Below are 20,486 nucleotides of genomic sequence, written 5' to 3'. Positions count from 1 at the left end.
GCTTAAAAACCCCTGAATCAGAAACTCCCTAAGAGGTTTTCCAGCGCTGACATTCTAGAATTCTATGAAAGCCCCGCCCTGTTCCATGACCTTGCAGGGCTTTCTCTCTGGGGATTGGCAGGGGACATCTTGTCACCTTTAGGACTGAGGACTGTACTCATTGTTTCTTCTAAGTCGACACAGCCTCGGCCAAATATCTTGAAAAGCTCTCTGTCATTTAGCAGCCTTCCCCCTTGGGCTGGGAGCTCCCAGAGGAGGGGTAGTTTAGTGAAGAACTGAAAACTCAGTGTTTCAATGTCGGGGCAGCTTCTTAGCAGGGAGTGGCTCAGACTATCCCTATAGAGTTTCAGAGATCGTTAGAGTAGTGGGGCCTATCTTTGGTTCAACTCTTTCATTTTTTCAGAGGTGAAAGAACTGATCCAGAGAGGCTGAGAGATTTATTGGAAGTCACCAGCAACTCACAGCAGGGCTGGGCCACGTACTGACCTGTCCCATTGCTCTCCACCCCCATGAACTCTAACAGCTTGAACTGAACGTACACTTTCTATGTGCCATGCTCTGAGCTTAGCCCATCACATGCGTGAATGATCTCATTTAATCCTCCCAAGGACTCTAAGAGATAGGTACATTAAAAATTTTTTTTCTTGTCATTTTACAGATGAGGATACAGCAACCTAGATTTGCCCAAAGCCGCATCATTGCTTGGTGTGGATCAGAATTTGAGCCCAGGCAGTGCAACTGTAGAGCCTGCATTTCAACCTCTATGCTCAGGGCTGCTGCCTTGCGCTGCTGCTCTTTGTGTGAGGAGGACAGACTTAAGTAGGAACCAGGACCACTTGGATGTCACATCCCTTCAGATCACCCTCTGCCCCAATTTTATGCTCCTTCGTCAACATCCTGATGTCTAATTCAGCAGCTTGCCACAGGGAATTATATGCCCCAAGGAGAGGATTCAAAACTTTCCACCAGTGCAGAAGCCCGTCCCTGGAGGCAGCGGATGTGCTGGTATTTACCACGAGCATCTGTCTCACTCTGTCTCTGAGGCGGTCCTCTGATACCGCAAAAATGATCCAACGGGGCTTCAAAACCCGCAAGGGTTCTGACCCGAGATGCAGGGACCATGATCTCCCCAAAGGTGGTGCCATCTGTGGGCCTTGCCCCAGCAGCTCGCAGCAGGCCTCCTGCTCAGGCCACTGTCTGTGCTGTACACGCGGTGTCATCATCGGAGTGGCAGGGGCTTCCCTCCTGCTGTCACTCACTCCCCCCACCCGGGGAAAGGAGCTGAGGAAACGCCCAGCCTAACGGACATCGGGATGAGCAGCCCTGTGGTCACCGGAGCTGTGCTTGGTTGAGCTCACCCCCAGCTCTTGAGGCTCCTCCTTGTCCTCTAGCACCAGAGGCTTTTAATCCACTCCAGAGGCGGAGGAGGGTTGGGATGAGGTCAATGGGCCTGTGAGACTTGGTATCTTAGAGAAGGTTCTAGAAAGACCCAGGGGCTGAGCTATTGTTTTTGTCTTGATTCTGACCACATTTCTGGGAGCAATGATGGTGGGGGCTGGGCCTGCGGGGCAGCCTGCTGGGAGGGTAGCGGGGTAGCAGCAGTGAAAGGGGATCAGCATAGCTGACCTGCCTCTGTGAGAGCGTAACCCCGGAAAATCCCACAGCTTCGTGCGGCCGGTCTGGGCAGAGCCACAGTCGAAGAAAAAAAGTCCCCACCATCACCAGTCATTTAAAAGCTCTATCATCTTTACTTTTATAGACGTAAGAGCATTAAAAGGGACCTAATTAATGAATCTAATTAATTAATCCATTCCTGTCCCCATCAAATTCATCTCTTGACTCCTACTGCCCAACTGCTCAGAAACTCTGTAAAACCTACATCCAGGATCTGTGGATTTTTGTGTTTTCCTTCCTTCCTATTAATTAAAAAAAAAAACTTTTAAAATAACTTTTTATTTTGAAATAATTCAAGTTTCACAAGAAGCTGAAAAGGTAGCAGCATTAGTACTCAGAGATCCCAAGTACCCTCTACCAGGTTCCCCCAAGGGTTACTTCTTACATAATTCTTTTCTATTACTTTTGTGTGTGGGGTGGCGGGGTGGCGGGGGGGGGGGGGGTTGGATAGGGAAAGATTTTTTTTTTAATTTCTTAAAATCTTTTATTGAAGTAGTCAGTTTACAGTGGTGTCAATTTCTGGTGCACAGCATGTTTCAGTCATACTTGTACATAAATATATTTGCTTTCATATTCTTTTTCATTATAGGTTACTACAAGATACTGAATGTAGTTCTGTGTGCTATACAGAAGAAATTTGCTGTTTATCTACTTTTTAAAAAAGCTTTTGGGGGAGAGGTAATTAGGTGTATTTATTATTATTATTATTTTAAATGGAGGTACCAGGAATTGAACTCAGGGCCTCATGCATGCTAAGCACTGCACTCTACCATAGAGCTATACCCTCCCCTCTTTCCTATTACACTTTAATAGCTCATCTAATCCTTGCAACAACTCTTTCAGATGACTATTCCTATCACCATTTTACAGAGGAAAAAACTGAGTCCCAGAGAAATGAAATGCTTTGCTCAAGATCCCCAGCAATGGGATGCAGAATCAGGACTTCGACTCAGATTTTCGACTCCATGTGTGTGTGCGCTCACATGAATTCTTATTCTCCATCTTCTCCCTGACCCTCTCCTCCAGGAAAGAGGAAAAGTCCAGAAGAGAGAGGCCCAGCCCCCGAAAGAATGCAGTTCTTCACACGCCTCAGAAGCGCAAGGGCCAACTGCTGTCTGCTGAAATCTGGAGGAGCCTCCCCTACATAGCTTGGCTGTAGAGTCATCACTTGCGCCTGTGACCCAGACAGCAGCCCCAGACACTGTTTCGGCTCCTTGCCAAAGCTAGAACACATTTTCTGCTCACCCTAAGGCTGCTCTTTGCCCCCTTCTGTGACTTTCTTTCTCTTTCCTCGCTCCGGCTTTGCTGTTTCTCTGAAGTCATAGGGCGATTCTCCTCTGCTATGTAATGAATGTCATCTTCTTTCCCTTAAAGCTATGCCTGGGGCTAACCTTGTCTCAGAGACAGGAGAAAGGGCTAAACACCTTCTGAGTGAACACAGAATCTCCTCAGCCAGAAATCTGATTTCTTCTCCTGAAACTGACAGAACACCCAAACCAAGCCAGCGTATGCCCCAAAGGCACTTGATTGGCTCCTGTAAACAAAAAGGCCAGGAGTAGGGCTGTATATCACACAGAGATTGCACGCTGCTGACTGTCACAGAAACTTGATTCCAAAAATGTTTATCTCACTCTGCAAAGCCACCCAGTTCCTCTGTCAGCCTTCCCTGGTGCCCACCCTGCCCCTCTCCCCCGTGATGCCTCACACCTAGTTTTGTGCCTGCAATTGGAGAGGAAAGGAACAAACAGCAAAGGCTACCTCCTTTCACAAGCATCCCCAGAATCTTCCAGGCACCGACTTCTGCCTACAAGTTATCAACCAGAGCCATGTCACATGGCCTCCCTGCGCTGCACGGAAGTCTAGGAAGCTCGGTATGTTGGGGCTGGATGTGGACAGAGAGCTCTCCGAGCAGAACTGAGGGTCTGTGGATTAAGCAGAAGAGCAGACAAATAGCAGGTCTGCTCCAGGCTGGTGGAGGGGCTCAGACCAATGTCCCGGGACTGAGCTCTGTCTCTGTCTCCTTCTCTCTCATGTTGGCTTCATGCTCTCGCAGGCCTCCTCATGTGATCTCAGGAAGGCTGCTGCTGCTCCAGGTCTCACATCCACTCCCGGTCCAGCCCAGGAGGAAAAGGCCAGAGCCTTTGCTGCAGGCCTGCATTCCACCTCATGCTCTCCCTGGAAGGGTCACTGTGGCCATGGAGCATGGGGTGGCTTGCCTAGTCAGAGCTTCTTTCTCTAAGCTGGGCTGGGAGTATTTTCTAAGCAGGAGAGGATATTGCCTAAGAGGGAAATCAAGGCATGGTTCCTGAAGAAGGGGAATGTGTGCTGGTGGCCCCAGACAAACCCAACAAATCATAAACAAGTATCTACTGCTGAATCTTAGGCATCATCATGTTCAGAGAGTCTTAAATCACTGAAAGTGTGTCAGAGATTCCCCAAATACTTGATTAAAATTACACGTTTTACTGAAAATAGATTTATCCTATGATCCAGCAAGCCCATTCCTGGGGATATATCTGGAAGAAACTCTAATTTGGAAGGATGCATGTACCCCAATGTTCACAGCAGCACTATTTACAATAGCCTACATTAGCCAGACATGGAAGCAACTGTAATGTCCATCAGCAGATGACTGGATAAAGAAGTTGTGGTATATCTATACAATGGAATACTACTCAGCCATAAAAAGAATAAAATAATGCTATTTGCAGCAACATGGATGGACCTGGAGCTCATCATTCTAAGTGAAGTTAGCTAGAAAGAGAAAGAATACCGTATGATATCACTTATATGTGGAATCTAAAAAAAAAGTGACACAAATGAACTTATTTACAAAACAGAGACAAACTCACAGACATAGAAAACAAACATGGTTACTAGGGGAAAAAGGGGTAGGGAGGGATAAAATGGGAGTTCGAGACTTGTAGATACTAACTGCTATATGTGAAATAGATAAATAACAGGTCTTACTGTTTAACACAGGGAACTATATCCAATACCTTGTAATGGCCTATAATGAAAAAGAATATGAAAAGGAATATATATAGGTATAAATGAATCACTATGCTGTACACCAGAAATTAACACAACATTGTAAACTCACTATACTTCAATTTTAAAAAATAAGTTTTAAAATAATAAAGTTAATAAAACTTTAAAAATTACACATTTTAGATCAGTGGTTCTCAAAATGTGGTCTGGGATCCCCAGGGATCCTTTTAAGGGTTCACAAGGTCCAAAATATATTCATTAAATACACTAAGATGTTATTTGCCTTTTTCACTCTCTTTCTCTCCCAAGTATCCAGTGAACTTTTCCAGAAGTTACATGACATATAATATATAAATTGTCATTGCTCTGATAACTAATGGGATTTTTGCTTGTATGTTCCTGTGTTTTGAAAGATCTTAGTGTTAATTTCTAACACAGAGAATATTAATAGATATTATTAACTAAATAAAAGGCCTTTGAAGTCACAGTAATTTTTAAGACAATAAAGGGGTCCTGAGACCAAAAGTCTGAGAACCATCATGAAGGGTGGCAGAATATTCCACTCAGGCCATGTTGGCATATTTTGGAATGGCATATTCTGATACCTTCCAGCTGTGTTAGATTTTAGGTTCACTTGAAAATCTTACATGAGGAATAACAGGCACACTCATAAGTGTTACATAACAAAATTTTAACCCATTCAAGGCCATCATCAGTGTAGTTTTTTATATTAGTCAGATTCTATTGTAAGTATCAGAAAGCCAAAAGTAGCAATGTCTTAAACACCTCAGAAATTTGTTTTGGTCTCATATCAACAAAATTTGGAGACGAGTTATCAAGGGCTGGGATTGTGGCTTCATTATCCTCAGAGACCTGGATTCACTCTATTTTGCTGCTCTGCCATAGTCAACATGGGGTTTAAACCTCGTGTTCTAAAATGGCTGCTTGAGCTTGACCCCTCCCAACTGCATTCTGTCATATGGCACCACAATGTATATTCTTTTGGCCAGAACTTAGTTATATGGCCATACTTATGTGCTAAGGAACATGGGAAATTCAGTCTTAAAAATTTTCTTTTGTCACACACCTGGTTAAAAATCAGTTTCTATTTCTGAGAAAGAAAAGTATACAAAATGTCAGCGGTCAATTATCAGGCTATCTTTTTTTTGTACAGATCTTAGAATAACCTTCTCCTTCATTCTCTGTTTAATTGCAAAATAACTGTTTCAAAGTCAGCGGTTTAAAAACTGCCCATTTTCAACTACATATCTGTAGGTTGGTATTCTCTCAATATTGTGGCATAAAAATACTGTTCAATGAATTGGCTGCTCAGGTTGATTCAAGTCTATAATCGTCATCCAAACCCGTCTCAGATTCAAGTTTTTGTGATATTAAGTGCCTATTCTTCTCTGACTTGTTTTAACATACACATAAAGCCATGTTTAAAATCAGAAAATAAATTTGTATTGATAAAACACTACTTTTATTTATTAATAGAATGAGAGTCAGTATAAAGTTTCATTTGAAATTGGAGTTGTGTTATTAAAGAGTTGATAGCAATGATCTTCTGAAGGTACCAGGCCAACAGGTGTGCTTCATCTGGCTGTCACTTTGTTCATAAGCATTTTAAATTTGAGTGTCTTTATACAGGCCAGGTACTCTCAAGTTCACTACAGGCTCCCTTCCACTCTCTTGTGTTAAACTGGGCTATTTCACCAAATCTTAACATTTGCCTGACTCCTGGAGGCACCCACAATTTCTGCCAGATTATAGAGAGGGAAAGGACTTTTCTAAAGTCCAACAATTATTTGTTGAACTTGGGAAAAACCAAGAAGGTGGGTGAACACTCTTACAGAGAATAATCACTAAAGTATGAATTAAACACAAGTTGCATAAAAGACCATGGTGTTCGTTGAGGTCAGATGCTGGAGAGCCTTGAAGGTGAGCTGAGATTTCTGGCCTTGACCGTGTGGGAGACGGGAAAACTAATGGAAGTTAAATTTTAAAGAGTTTAGAATTGTTAGGGAGGTCCTAGGAAGTGCCTCTTTAAAACCAAAGGTAAAATAATCTGTTTCGGAGATGAGATTAGGTCAGGTTAAAACAAGGCAAATAGAATGGCCTGGGGTTAGTATTAATGGAGAGACTGGTGTGTCTGCCAAGGGAATTTGGGAAAGTCTTCAAGAAAAACAATGGGTCAGAGCCATCCATCCTAGCATCCCAGCTGTTTTTTACGGTCATTAGTATTCCAAAGAACACTAAATAAACAAGAATTTGATTGGTTCCTTGAGAGTTCCAAGCAAACCTGCTTGGGCCATTCATCCTAGAGAATGACTCAGAGGCCATAAATTGAATGCCCAGGGCCAAGGCTGAGTCTGCTGGGTCCTATGGTGGGAGGGGCGGGTGGTAGCCGAGAGCAGGGATCACAGATAATCAGCAAGAAGGTGACAGCCTGGGCAAGCCAGGGAGTTTCGTTCTGGGTCTGGTGAATGGATTGAGCAGACCAGAGGAAATAAAAGAACTGCCATTTTCTGAGCCTTTTTTATGGTCCAGACATTGTGCTAATAAGCCCGTTACATGCAGGATCTCCCTGGAACTTCTCAACTGCTATATGCCGATAGGCACCATTATCCCTTTCCTACAGAGGACAAAATGGAGAGAGGTTACAATTCTCTGGACAGATTCCTATTGATGGGGTTAGTTAAAAAGCAGTAAAGTCAAATTTCCTTATGTTGTCTCTCCACAAGGAATGGGAGTTTGGTACGTGTATTCTAGCACTCACGGTGAGATAAGAAAGGCAGTGGGCTGGTACCTTTTGTCCCTCGGCATCCATTGACCTTTTCTTCAGTTACAGCACCTGAGTTTTCCCCTGGACCAACCCATTCCTCCTCCCACTCTTAGCATCTGCGTGGGGTGGGAAGCCTCTACACCCTGCTTTAAGATAAGAATGCCGCCCAGTCTAGCCATCCAGAGAATTGCATCCTCTGGTCTCAGAGAGGCAACAACTGTTCTGAAATGCAGGTGGTCTAGGGAGGAAGAGTCAGGATTTGAGAAAACTGCTTCCTACTCCTTCCAAAATGTTCCACTATGCTAGTGTCTTTTTCAGAAGAGCTGACATTCTCTTGGAAACAATATATTACAGCTAGACCCTAAAGTCTATGAAGGCAAGGACTATGTCCAGGTGCATCCCAGCACCAAGCACAGTCAGCAGTAGGTGTTGAATAAATGATTGTTGAATGATTGAATAAGTTGTTAGATACATCAATCATTTACTGAATCACAACTTGACATAATTAGAGGGATCCTGGAGATCTTTTAGCCTGACTTCTTGTATTTTACAGAGGAGGCAACCAAGGCAAGGGGACTTCCAAGGAGTGAGAATTAGATTCCAGGCCTCCTGCCCCCAGTCCTGGGCTCACCTTCTAATACCAGAGCTCCCCATGGTGGGATAATGACCACGTTTTGTTCTGAAGATTATTTCTCACATGAAGTTACATTGAATCCACAAATAAGTAAATTATTTCCTTGTAGATATCATTCCAAGCCTTCTCATCACATGGAGGAGAAAGTCTTGATTTGGAGCTATTAAATTGCTAACACCTCTTACTTGCTAATTTTCCTTTTTTTTTAAACAAGAAGGGTGCCCATGTTAGGCTCAGAGCCTTCACACGAAACAGAAGTAATTTAATTTAATATTGTTATCTTAATGTTTTGTGGAAATTTTCAACCATAGTTCAAAGCAAAGAGAAGAATACTATTAACCTCCCATGTACTCATCACCCAGCTCCAATGACTATCACAGTTTTACCAAGCTTATCTTCATACCCAGCCCCATCTCACATTTTTTTTTTCAGGAGTATTTCAAAACAAATCTTATACATTATATCCTCATCCCCATAAATATCTCAGTGTGTCTAGCTAAGAGATAAGAACTTTCTTTTCATTGAAGCCACAATTCTACCATCTCACCTAACACAATTAAAAGTTATTTCTTAATATCATCCAATACCCAGTCTGTGTTCAAATTTTCCAGATTATCTCAGAAATCTTTACTTCTGTTTGGCTGATTTGAATAAAGAAACCCACACCCTACACTATTCTTAAGTCCCATTTAATCTTGGCGTTCCTCCCCCTGCCCCACCTTTTTTCAAACCATTTATTGAAAAAACCATCTTATCTGTCCTGCAGAATTTCTCACATTCTAGATTTGGCTGGTTGGATTCATGTGGTATTTTTAAGTATGTTCCTCCATCCCTTTCTTTTCTGCTCACTGGTAATTAGATTCAGATTCAGATTGGTTCTGAAAGTGGTCCCTGAGGAGCAGAATCTTAAAGACGAGTTTTCTGAATTGGTTCTCTGACTAGATTTAAAGGCATTCATGACCTTATTTTCAGTGCTAAGGGGACACTTGCAGTCCATGGCAGGTTGTGGTAAAACAATAATTCAAATCATTATCCATAGATTCCTGTAATCAAGTACCTGGAGAAGCCAAGACTCTGAGTGACCAAGTATTTGCAGTCACAGAACATCTATCTTAGTGAAATTAAGGAGTATGATGCAGCTGGTTGGTTGCTTCTAAGAGTGCGGTGCAGGCCAGGGAAAAAAAATGAGAAGCTCAGGGCTTTAAATTCCCAGATTCAATGATTATAGGCTTTTTATGTAATCTTTTTATTTTAAAAATTTATCCCTTAGACTGTAAATGTTGGTTGCTAATGATATCAGTATAATTCATTTCCTTTACCATATATCTCATTTATTTCCTAATCCTATTGTTTCCAGATGCTAATATTAATACTAAAAATAAGACTATGAAATGTTCTTTTTCTCCCTAGGTATACATCTCAGTAAGGATGAATGCCTAAAATACTATTAAATTTATTTGAAATAATGAGTCTCAGGATGGTTATCGCACTAACTTGTTACACAACTAGGCTCATTTGCTCTTGTATTTTTTATTTTTAGAATTTACTTTATGTCTTTGATATAATTTAGAATTTTTAATTTTATAAAACATTTAAGAGTTCTAAAGTTAGAATTATATATAACGATATGTTCAGAAAGCTTTTTTTTCTGCAACCATTCCTTTGCTGGTGTTGGGTACAACACATCCATATTACACCCTCAAAGAGAGGCCATCTGAGCACCCACCAACCTGGCCCACCCACGAGCTTTGCTTAGAAGCCGTGTCTCATAGAATTTAGCTCAGGCTGTGGTATCAGAAAGCTAGCTTTTATCAAGCATGTTTTTCTCTCTCCCTAAGGTAAACATTTCTATTAATTTTTGGCTTATCTTTCAATTGTTTCTGTCTGAAAACATAAGCAAATACATACACATATTATTTATTTATTGAAGTATAGTCAGTTTACAATGTTGTGTTAATTTCTGTTGTACAGCATAGTGATTCATTTATACATATTTATTCCTTTTCATATTTTTCTATTATTTCTTTATCAGTACAAGATATTGAATATAGTTCCCTATATTCTATAGTGCTATAGAGAGAACCTTGTTGTTTATCTATTTTATATATGGTAGTTAGTATCTGCAAATCCCAAACTCCTAATTTATCCCTCTATCCTCTTCTTCCCCAACCCCCAATAACCACAAGTTTGTTTCCTATGTCTGTGAGTCTGTTTCTGTTTTGTAAATAAGTTCATTTATCTCATTTTTTTTAGATTCCACATATAAGTGATATCATATGATATTTTTCTTTCTCTTTCTGGCTTACTTCAATTAGTATGACAATCTCCAGGTCCATCCATGTTGCTGCAAATGGCGTTATTTTATTATTTTTATGGCTGAGTAGTATTCCATTGCATATACACATTTTTATTTCTCCCTCCCTTGCACTCTAAACATTGTTCGGCACCTTGCTTTTTTGATGTTGTTGCTTGTTTGTTTTTCACCTAATATGTCCTGGAGATCATCTTATAGCATTAGATAGAAATTCTTCCTCATGCCTTTTTACACTGAATTAGAATTTAATACCATTATTTTATTAGCACTGAGTCAATTCCTTTCTATTTTGACAAGCTTATCAGTCAGGTTGCTGGCAGGAAACTTTGAAAATGGGTAACCTGAGAATTTAATCATGGGACCATTTATAGAGATGTGGCCCCAGGTAGGTAAACCACAGGGATGGCCCAATTCCCCAGAGTCAGCAACGGCAGGGGCCTGAGGGGCAAGGGGAGAGGCGGTTACTGGGACCAGAGAGGGGCGGGAGCAGGTGCTGGGCTCCTGGGCTGAGGGACGCAGCCAGTCCGCTGTCATCCCCCAGGGAAGGAGCCGGGGGAATCCGGACTCCCTCTTCTCTCTCCTCTTCCCAGTCTCCTGCTGGTGCTCCCCACCGGCCAATCCCAAGTGGGTACAGGCTCGGGGAGCCCCTCCTGCGGGTGTGGAGGGCGGGGAGTGGAGCCAGGGGCAAGCAGGACGCATGCAGCAAGGACGGGGATACTCTTTTCACATATTAATGATACGAGCTCTCCTTGAAATGAAACATACTTAGGTTTTAAAAAACAAGCTGAAATAAAGCAAATATGATGACAGGTGATGTGAGGATAGAGCAAGAACGGTACAGGCGCTGCCCGGTGACGGCATCTGGGAAGCCCCGCCCAGGACCACACGCAGCCCCTTGTACTTTAGGTGACGGCCTCCTCTCCCTCCTGGCCCCTCCCTGGCTGCCTTTCCTCGCGACCTCTAAGAGTTGCTCAGAAACAGGAGGGAAATTATATTTTTAATTGGAGAGAGAAAAGAGGCCCTGGAAGGTCGCTGGGTGAAGGGGCTTGAGAGGCTCTGAAATGGACCCCTGCTGTCCGGGGCCTTCCGTTGCCCTGCTCCCGCCACCCCTTTGGCCGCTCTCCCAGGGAGCACAGGGCCCTCTTTCTTACTCCATCACCAGCTGAGCAGCTGAGGGAAGGCAGACACTGCCTGTCCTTGGGGCTGGAACTCAGGGCTGGAAACCAGAGATGGGCCTTAAGGGGTGGAAGGGTCCCCAGCCTGTATTCAGTCCAAGCCCCACCTGGTCCTCACTCCCAGCCAGCCATGGCCTGAGGGCTAAGTGAGGACCTAAGAGAAGTTCTCTTCAAGGACTGAGGGAGCCAGAAAATGTGCAATTCGGGGGTGGGAGGGATAAAAGAGATTGTTCTGAAAGGAGGCATCCCTCCTGCCTTTTCTTTGCATCTCACCTCTAGGTATACTCTCATCGACTCAGCTGAGTGATTGAGCCCCTCCTCTGGGCTGGCACCGTGCAGATGCTAGGGACATGATGGAGCACTCACAAAACTACTCCTCAGTCGAGTGGGGAAAACAGATGAGTAACTAGATCCGCAGGTACCTCCAGGGGAGGTACCTAACCCAGCCCTTGGGAATCACAGAGGCTTTTTAAAGGAAGTGTTGTCTAGGCTGAGCACCGAAGGAGGGTAGGAATAAGCAGCTTAAGTCCATAGGGAAATTCTCCTAGGCAGGGGGAACAGGATATACAAAAGCAGCTACATGTTCAAGGGATTCTGGTGTGACAGAGCAATTACAAGTAAGTCAGTTTACAAAGGAAGCAGGAATATACAGTGGAGAAAAAAGTCTCTTCAGCAAATGGTGGACAGTCGCATGTAAATCAATGAATTTAGAACACTCCCTCACACCATACACAAAAATAAACTCAAAATGGCTTAAAGACTTAAATGTAAGACAAGACACTATAAACCTCCTAGAAGAAAACGTAGGCAAAACACTCTCTGACATAAATCTTAGGAATGTTCTCCTAGAGCAGGCAATGGAAATAAAAGCAAAAATAAACAAATGGGACCTAATTAAACTTATAAACTTTTGTACAGCAAAGGAAACCATAAGCAAAACAAAACAACAACGTATGGAATGGGAGAAAATATTTGCAAATGATTTGACTGACAAAGGCTTAATTTCCAGAATATATAAACAGCTCATACAACCTAATAACAAAAACAAACAACCCAATCCAAAAATGGGCAGAAGACCTAAATAAACAATTCTCCAGTAAAGACATACAAATGGCCAATAGGCACATGAAAAAATGCTCAATATCATGAATTATCAGAGAAACGCAAATCAAAACTGCAATGAGGTATCACCTCACACTGGTCTGAATGGCCATCATTCAAAAGTCCACAAATGATAAATGTTGGAGAGGGTGTGGAGAAAAGGGAACCCTTCTACACTGCTGGTGGGAATGTAGTTTGGTGCAGCCATTATGGAAAACAGTATGGAGATTCTTCAAAAGACTAAAAATAGACTAGCCATATGATCCAGCAATCCTACTCCTGGGTATATATCCGGAGGGAGCTCTAATTTGAAAAGATACATACACATCCATGCTCATAGCAGCACTATATACAATAGGCAAGACGTGGAAGAAATCTAAATGTCCATCGACAGATGACTGGATAAAGAAATTGTGGTATAATGCCATTTGTAGCAACATGGATGGACCTGGAGATTATCATTCTAAGTGAAGTAAGCCAGAAAGAGAAAGAAGAATACCATATGATATCACTTATATACAGGATTAAAAAAAAAAAAGAAAAAAGGACACTAATGAACTCATCTACAAAACAGAAACAGACTCACAGACATAGTAAACAATCTTACAGTTGCAGGGGAAAGGGGGTGGGAAGGGATAAATTTGGGAGTTTGAGATTTGCAAATATTAACCACTATATATAAAAATAGATTAAAAATACATTTCTACTGTATAGCACAGGAAACTATATTCAATATCTTGTAATAACCTTTAATGAAAAAGAATATGAAAATGAATATGTGTGTGTGTGTGTGTATATATATATATAATTTATATATATATATATAAATATATATATATATATAACTGGAACATTATACTGTACACCAGAAGTTGACACATTGTAACTGAAGATTCTTCGAATAAACAAACAAACAAAAAACAAGTCAGTCAGTTTATTAGAATGTTTGTGTTTGGGTGGTAGAGGGGAGTAAGGGGCAACCGATGGGAGGTGTTGGGAGATGAGGCTGAAGGGGTAGGGAGGGGCCTGGCTATGAAGGGACTGAAGCTGCCTTAAGGAGCTTGAAGGATGTTCTGTGGGGAGTGAAGTGTTTAGGCAGGGAAGTGACATTGTCAGATTTGTGTTCAAGAGACTCTTCATGCTACCCTAGAGGTAGCTCTCAAATGTACCTCCACATTTTCCTCCTTATTCTGATTCCCTAGACCCCTGCAATAGCAGGTTCTCCTTCTTGAATCCCTCAGCATGTGGTGCCTCTGCTCTAGGTGAATTCCTCCCTCCCTCCCTTCTTCCCTTCCTTCCTTCCCTCCCCCTTTCCTTCCTTCTCTCCCTCCTTCCTTCCCTCCTTCCTTCCTTCCTTCCTTTCTCTCTCTTTCTCTTTCTTTTAATAGCTGTATTGAGAGATAATTCATATACCATATGTAACAGGCTGAATTGTGTCCCCTAAAATTCATATGGTGAAGTCCTAGACCCCAGGACCTCAGAATGTGATGGAGATAGGATCTTTAGAGATGTGCTTAAGTTAAAATGAGGTCATTAGGGTGGGCCCTAGTGCCATATGACTGGTGTCCTTAGAAAAAGATGGAATCTGGACACAGACACACACTAAGGGATGATCACGTGAAGACAGGGAGAAGACGGCTATTTACAATTGAAGAAGAGAGGCCTCAGAAAAAACCAACCCTGAGGACAGCTTGATCTCTCTCCATGTCTCTCTCTTTCCCTTTCTGTCTCTGCCTCTCACTCTTTCTTCATCTGTCTCATTCTACTTTTGTCTCTCTTATCAATATAAATGTATTTAAAAGTTAAAAACATGACTGTCCTACAAATGAAAAATGGACATGTGTCAATGATTTATTTAACCTGTTAATGAGGGAATTCGCAGGATGGTAAAGCTGATTTCAGGAGAATTCAAGGAGAGATCATGTCTACACAGGCACTGAAGGGAGGCTGGAAAAAGTCTGCTAGGTCATATACAAGACTGGTCAATGTCCTACAAGGCGTTAAAACTGTAACCCCGGGGGTTCCTTCTAGCAAGTCAAACAACAATAGATCTCCTAGAGAAGATCCTTGATGGGCTTGTTGGCACCACTTCAGTCGAACATCAGAGGATATGCTAAGTTTGGGGCCAGTTTCTTCCACGTCCGTTTCTCTGCATCGGTCTCTTCCTCTCTCTCCTCACCTCTGTCCCTCTCTGGATCATGACAGACTGTCAGTGTCTCTCTCTCTTCCTCTGTCTGAACCTGTCTTTCTTTTTCTGACTTAATCTCTCTATCTTGGGTTCACAAGCTCATTTTAGTCACCTTCACCTGGGAGTCCCCATGTGCCAGGACCTGCACAGGAGCCACAGGGAAAGGACAGAGCTGAATCTGACATGCCCCGGCCATCCTGTCTGTATTTCTTCTCAGCACTGGAAGGAAATCAAATGGAAATTCTGAGCACTTGGAGGAGAGGCGCTGAGGGTGTGGGACGTGGCAGGGGAAGGGAGGGTGGGCCAGCTGCTGGGGCTGTAGCGAGCTCCGCTCTGGGCTTCAGCTGGCTGGGCGGAGATGATTTCACACCACAAAAATGTCTGAATCAGGAGAATAATCCAACTTGGGATAAGGCTGGGAAGCGGGCCGTTTAGTGGGGGAGGGCAGGAGTGGAGTCCGCAGGGTTGGGACCAAAGGCCAAGATGGGTGGCTGGCCACGGTTCATCACAGCCCCGGGGGGTCCTTCACTGTTCTGGGATTTCAGGAAAGACATGATTTCTTCTTGCATCTTGCAAGTGAATGCGCAGAGCCTGGGCTCTCAAAGGAAGAGGTTGCAACCCTGCAGAATCATAAAAGCTCTGCCAGCAAACCCACGGATCTGAGGGAGGATGGGAGGGGGAGAGAGAAGCAGGAGACAGAGCAGAAGGAGAAGAGGAAGCACTGATCTGAAAGGCTTGAAGGCTCTGAGTTAAATGACTTAGTGACCTTCAAGAGTTCTTAAGCTACAGAACCCTATTAAAACAGCCAAACAGGTGCCTCTGGGGGTCCAAGGAGGGAAACTGAACCCCCTCACCTTGGTCCTCATCACCCCCAATTTGGAAATTATGACCTAACCTGACAGTCTCATTTTACAAATGAACTAACAGCTCAGAGAGGGGAGACAACTTGCCCAAGACATCGATGGAGGGGGTGAGGAACCCAGGTCCCTTGACACTTTGTCCAGTGCTCTTTTCAAAAGGATGAGAATGACAGAAAGAGGAAGGGCCCAGGCAAAAAGGGAGGAGAGAAGATAAATGAGAAGATGGAGGGGGAAGAGGAACAGATTAGGAGAGAGAAGGAGGCAAGAGGCTGGGTCTCTTTAAAGTTTTCAAAATCAGAAAGTAAGATCTTTGCCTTTCTCTCAGAAGAATGGTTCTTTAAGTGTCATGAACCAGCCCCTAACAGTGAAAGTGCCAAACTAGTGGCCAACGAAGAGATTTCTCCAGCAGACAGAAACTGTTTGAGGAAGAAAACATTTTAAAAGTGGGGAAGGGATGTGGGGCGTGTTCTCTCCAGGCTGACAAAGGCCCTGCCAGTCCTGGGACATTGCTCAGAGGGGCTGCCCACAATTCTCACCTCTCTGCCCCTGAAGATGCAGAGTTTGCCACCCTGGTAACCTGGTAACCCTGGTTCTCCTCCAGGGATGCACCAGGCTGATGGATGGAGCCTCTCCCTCCAGCTTCTAGGAGGAAGTAGGGGCTCGTGGCTGCCTGCCCAGGGTGAGCAGACTGCAAGCTCCCAGGGAGTGGGTCTGACATCCTCTGGGGCTCACACTTGGCTCCTGGAACCCTACCCTTTCCCATGGTGCCTGGGACAGTTTGTGAGTTTGTGATACAATGTGTCCTGGGACAGTGTACCCTCTTTCTCCAAGCTCATTTTTTCTTGCATTATAAAGTCAGGGGGCTGAAAAGAAATTTGTGTGTTTCAATTTTTTTTTTTAAGTAGTAAAACCATTTTAAGAAAAAAATCTTAGGTAGAAGCCTGATATGTCAGACAGATAAAAGCAGTTCTACTCTGGTTGAACCAGGAATGGGCTAGGGGCCTGGAGACCTGTTCCTTTGGCCTTCTTTCTGCCCTCTTAAGGCTCCTGCATGGAGCTCCTACAGAAGGAGGTTTGAATACCACTGGCATGGAAAGTTTCGAAGATTTATTACAAGACACTCCCGTCTGAGAACAGAAGCCAGGACTCTGAGGAGATGACATACTGGGGCAGTGTTGGATCAGCCTCAGAAGAGGGTGATGTGGCCTGCCTTATCCAGGCAATGGTGGAGGAAAAAAAGACTTGTGTTGGAGAAGGGGTTAGGGGCTCAAATGCCTAATCCAGATCTCCCTTCTGTGTCCCCGGTCTGCCCCAGCCCTGGGACCTGGAGAAGACCCTGGAGGCTCTGGGCTGCCCCCCAGGTCAGCTGAGTCACAGCACCGGCCGCCACGTCGCTAGGCTGGCGGGCTGTCATTACTCCTGGGTCCACAGCTGCTAACACTGAAGAGAGGCTTGGTTTGTGGGCCACGTCAGGGAACACGTAAGAGCTGCCACGTTGTCGGGTTAGGTTATTGGGCTTTCTCCCTCCTTTAGAAAAGATTTCCAGGCATGTGAGGTTTCAGGAGAAAATTGGTGCCTGCGTGTTAGTGTTCCCTGGAGCTGGACCAGCAGCTGCAATATTACAGAGCCAGGGATGGGAGGAGGCAGAACCAATCCATCCCCGAGCTTCTCCAACCCAGCCCAGGCCAGAGGGAATCCAGCATCCTCAGTTATGGATACAGAAAGAAAAAAGGGCTATGAAACCAGTATAAGAATCTTTGACATTTAGAGAGTGTTTGTCAAACAGCAACAGAAGGCGTTTCCTCAGCATGCTTTAATAGAGCAATAGGCCAGAGAATTCGTTAGCTTGGGTCAAGTCCTAGCTTTGCCATTTACTGGCCACATGACCCACGACAAGCCACTTCATCTTCTTGGACTTCAGTTTCTTCTTTGGACAAGGGCATTAGATCAAATAGACATTCCCCAAAGACTCTTCAGGGAACACGAATTGTGTGGGATGCATTCAGAAGTTCATGGAAAAGAGGAACCTGTAACAGTTAAATGGAGTTAAACAGATTTCTTTTTCTGCAGACCTTATCAGAGGCTTTAATGTTCTAATGTGCCTCGGGAATAACCATGAGGAAGGTGGCAGATGCCACATTTCCTGAGTTCACTTGAACCCAGGGTCCTCCTTTTTTGCTGCAGACTAATATTTTGTGGACATACTTTGAGAAATGTTTAATGATCTAATGATAAGATAGCTAACATTTAATAGCATAGGCTATGAAACAGTGAGCCAAATGCATTACATAGATGGTCTATGTAATTGCATCCTCACAAGATCCTCATAAAAGAGGGGTTACACGTTACACTGGAGAAAAATAAGGGTGGAGGTGAAATAACAATGCCCCCAGTGTTAGAGTTAAGTCACTTGCCACAAGATCCAAGCCCAGAGATCCAAAGCTGGGCCTTTTAACTTCGCTTTCATTTACTGACTCTCTTAAGACTCGCGCTCTCTTGAATCTTACACTGACTTTGCACCCAGGAGGGTTAGATATAATAATCATGCCCATTTTACAGACAAGAAAACCAAGGTAGAGAGGAAGGGTGGGCCACTTAAGGACAGATGAGAGGCAGGGCCAGAGGGCACATGTCCTACTAAGGGCTGAACCTAACCAGAACGCAAACGAACCCATCTCCTTGGGTGGGTTTTTGTCAATGTGAGGAAGGGCAGCCAACACACTGTGAACCATCAGTGGAGGAGGCGGCTGTGAGGAGATGTGAGGAGATGTGCAGGCTCTCTCTGGCCCCAGGTAGAAGTGGCTGCCTAGTGGAAAGAGCCTCGGACCAAGTGTCATTTCAGCTCCACACAGGCCACCCAGGTGACCCTGAGCAAGACCCCGAGGGCCATTCTGTCTGCTCAGCCCCAAATGTGCTTGGTGAATCCTGGCTTTTCTACCTGAGAGACTGTGCCGCTCCACATGGTTATGGGTACAAAAGTCCTTTGTGAACTGTAAAGGGCTGAGGGAAAATCTGAGTTTGCCCAGTGGGAGTGCTGTGCATGGGGAGGGGTGCTGACGTGAAATTTCATCCTCCTCTCCCTTTGGCCTTGCCCTGGTCGGAGGCCACTCTGCCCGGGGACCAAGGGCCAAATGACAATGGAGTCTTTGTGCCCTTCAGCCAATGGGAGGGCTGGTCTGGGGAAAGATACAGTAACAGGACGACAGGCTGAGTCAGGCTCCATGCGCCCAGCCCGTCTTAGCTTGGCAGACTTGACCTTGAGCCAGACACACAAAGGGTACATTGCAGAGTTTTGATACATAATCTTCAGCCCAAAGGAATCAGCCAGTCCAGTCCCAGCCTCCAGAGACTTGGAGCAGCCAGAGCTGGCCCCTGCCTGGGTCTGGAGTTGGGAGACCAGGGCTCCAAGCCTCCCTGTCTGCACTGTGAATTTGGGCTCTACGATTCTCACTTTCCTCAGCCATACAAGGAGGTGGAGGGTTGGATGGGGCCAAAGGGCCCTGTCAGCTGTAAGCTTTGAAAGACTAGGGGAAATTCAGCCTGAGCTTGAAGGATGGGTGGGTTTGGGGCAGATCAGGGAAGAGAGGCAGCCTCACCAAGAGAATGGCCTACGTTGAGCGGTCATTAGGGGAGTGATGGAGAGTTGGGGTATGGAGTTAAGCTACTCGTGTGGATTCCTGGCTTCACCTCTGTGGGACTTTGAGCAAGTTATTTAGTTTTCCGAACCTTTGTTTCCTCATCTCTGGAATGGGAATGGTAATGGGACCCACTTACGGTAGACAAAATAATAGCCCCCTGCCAAGATGTCCATGTCCTAATCCCTGTAACTGTAAATATGCTACTTCACATAGCAACGGGGACTGACTTTGCAGATGAAGTTAAGGCTTTTGAGGTGGGAAGATTACCCTAGGTTATCCAGGAGGGCCCAGTATAATCATAAGAGTCTCTATAAGAGGGAGGCAAGAGGTTCAAAGTCAGAAGAAGGAGCTGTAATAATGGGAGCAGAGGCTGGAGTGATGTGCTTGGTCGGGGGGAGGATGGGCCACAAGTCAAGGAATGCAGGTGGCCTCTAGAAGCTGAAAAAGGCAAGGACACAGATTCTTCCCTCAAGCCTCCAGAACACAGCCCTGCTGCCTCTTTAAATTTAGGACTTCTGACCTCCAGAAATGTAAAGTAATAAATGTGTGTTTTAAGTCACCAAGTTCGTGGTAATTTATTATAGCAATAATGAGGAATTAATATCCTACCTAAGTGTGTACATTAAGTGAAGATTAAATGAGATAATGGACATAGTGTTTTGTCCAGTGTCTGCTCAGAAATATTGGATATTACTATTTCTCTTCCCAGTTTACTCATAATCGTTCCAGCAGGACCTGGTCCCCACAGGCCCTCAAGTTCCTACATGCAAAATTCATCAAGTGTTTTACCTGCAAGGCCTACTCAGGATTTATAGGCTGAAGATTTGAACCACTGAGATGCTGACACTGTTTCCAATGTGAGGCCTTAGGGGATACTTCTTGGCACTGCTTTTATTTATTTAACTTTCTGCTTGGTTACTTTCCTTCTTGCTAGAAGCCAGATCAACAGACTCTCCTCAATCTATTTCCAGAGTTCAGACCTCTTGCTTCCTGTCCAGGTATTTCTGCCCACCTGGCCCCAGTCCAGCTCCCAGAGATGGTCCATCAGGTGGTTCAGGTGACAGGGACTCTGAACTTATGAGCAGAAAGACAAGGAGGTTCTTGGTGGGGCTGAGACCCTGCCTCT

Source organism: Camelus dromedarius, chromosome 3 (assembly GCF_036321535.1).
Source record: "Camelus dromedarius isolate mCamDro1 chromosome 3, mCamDro1.pat, whole genome shotgun sequence".
Lineage (NCBI taxonomy): Eukaryota > Metazoa > Chordata > Mammalia > Artiodactyla > Camelidae > Camelus > Camelus dromedarius.
Note: the sequence above shows the minus strand (reverse complement) of the source record.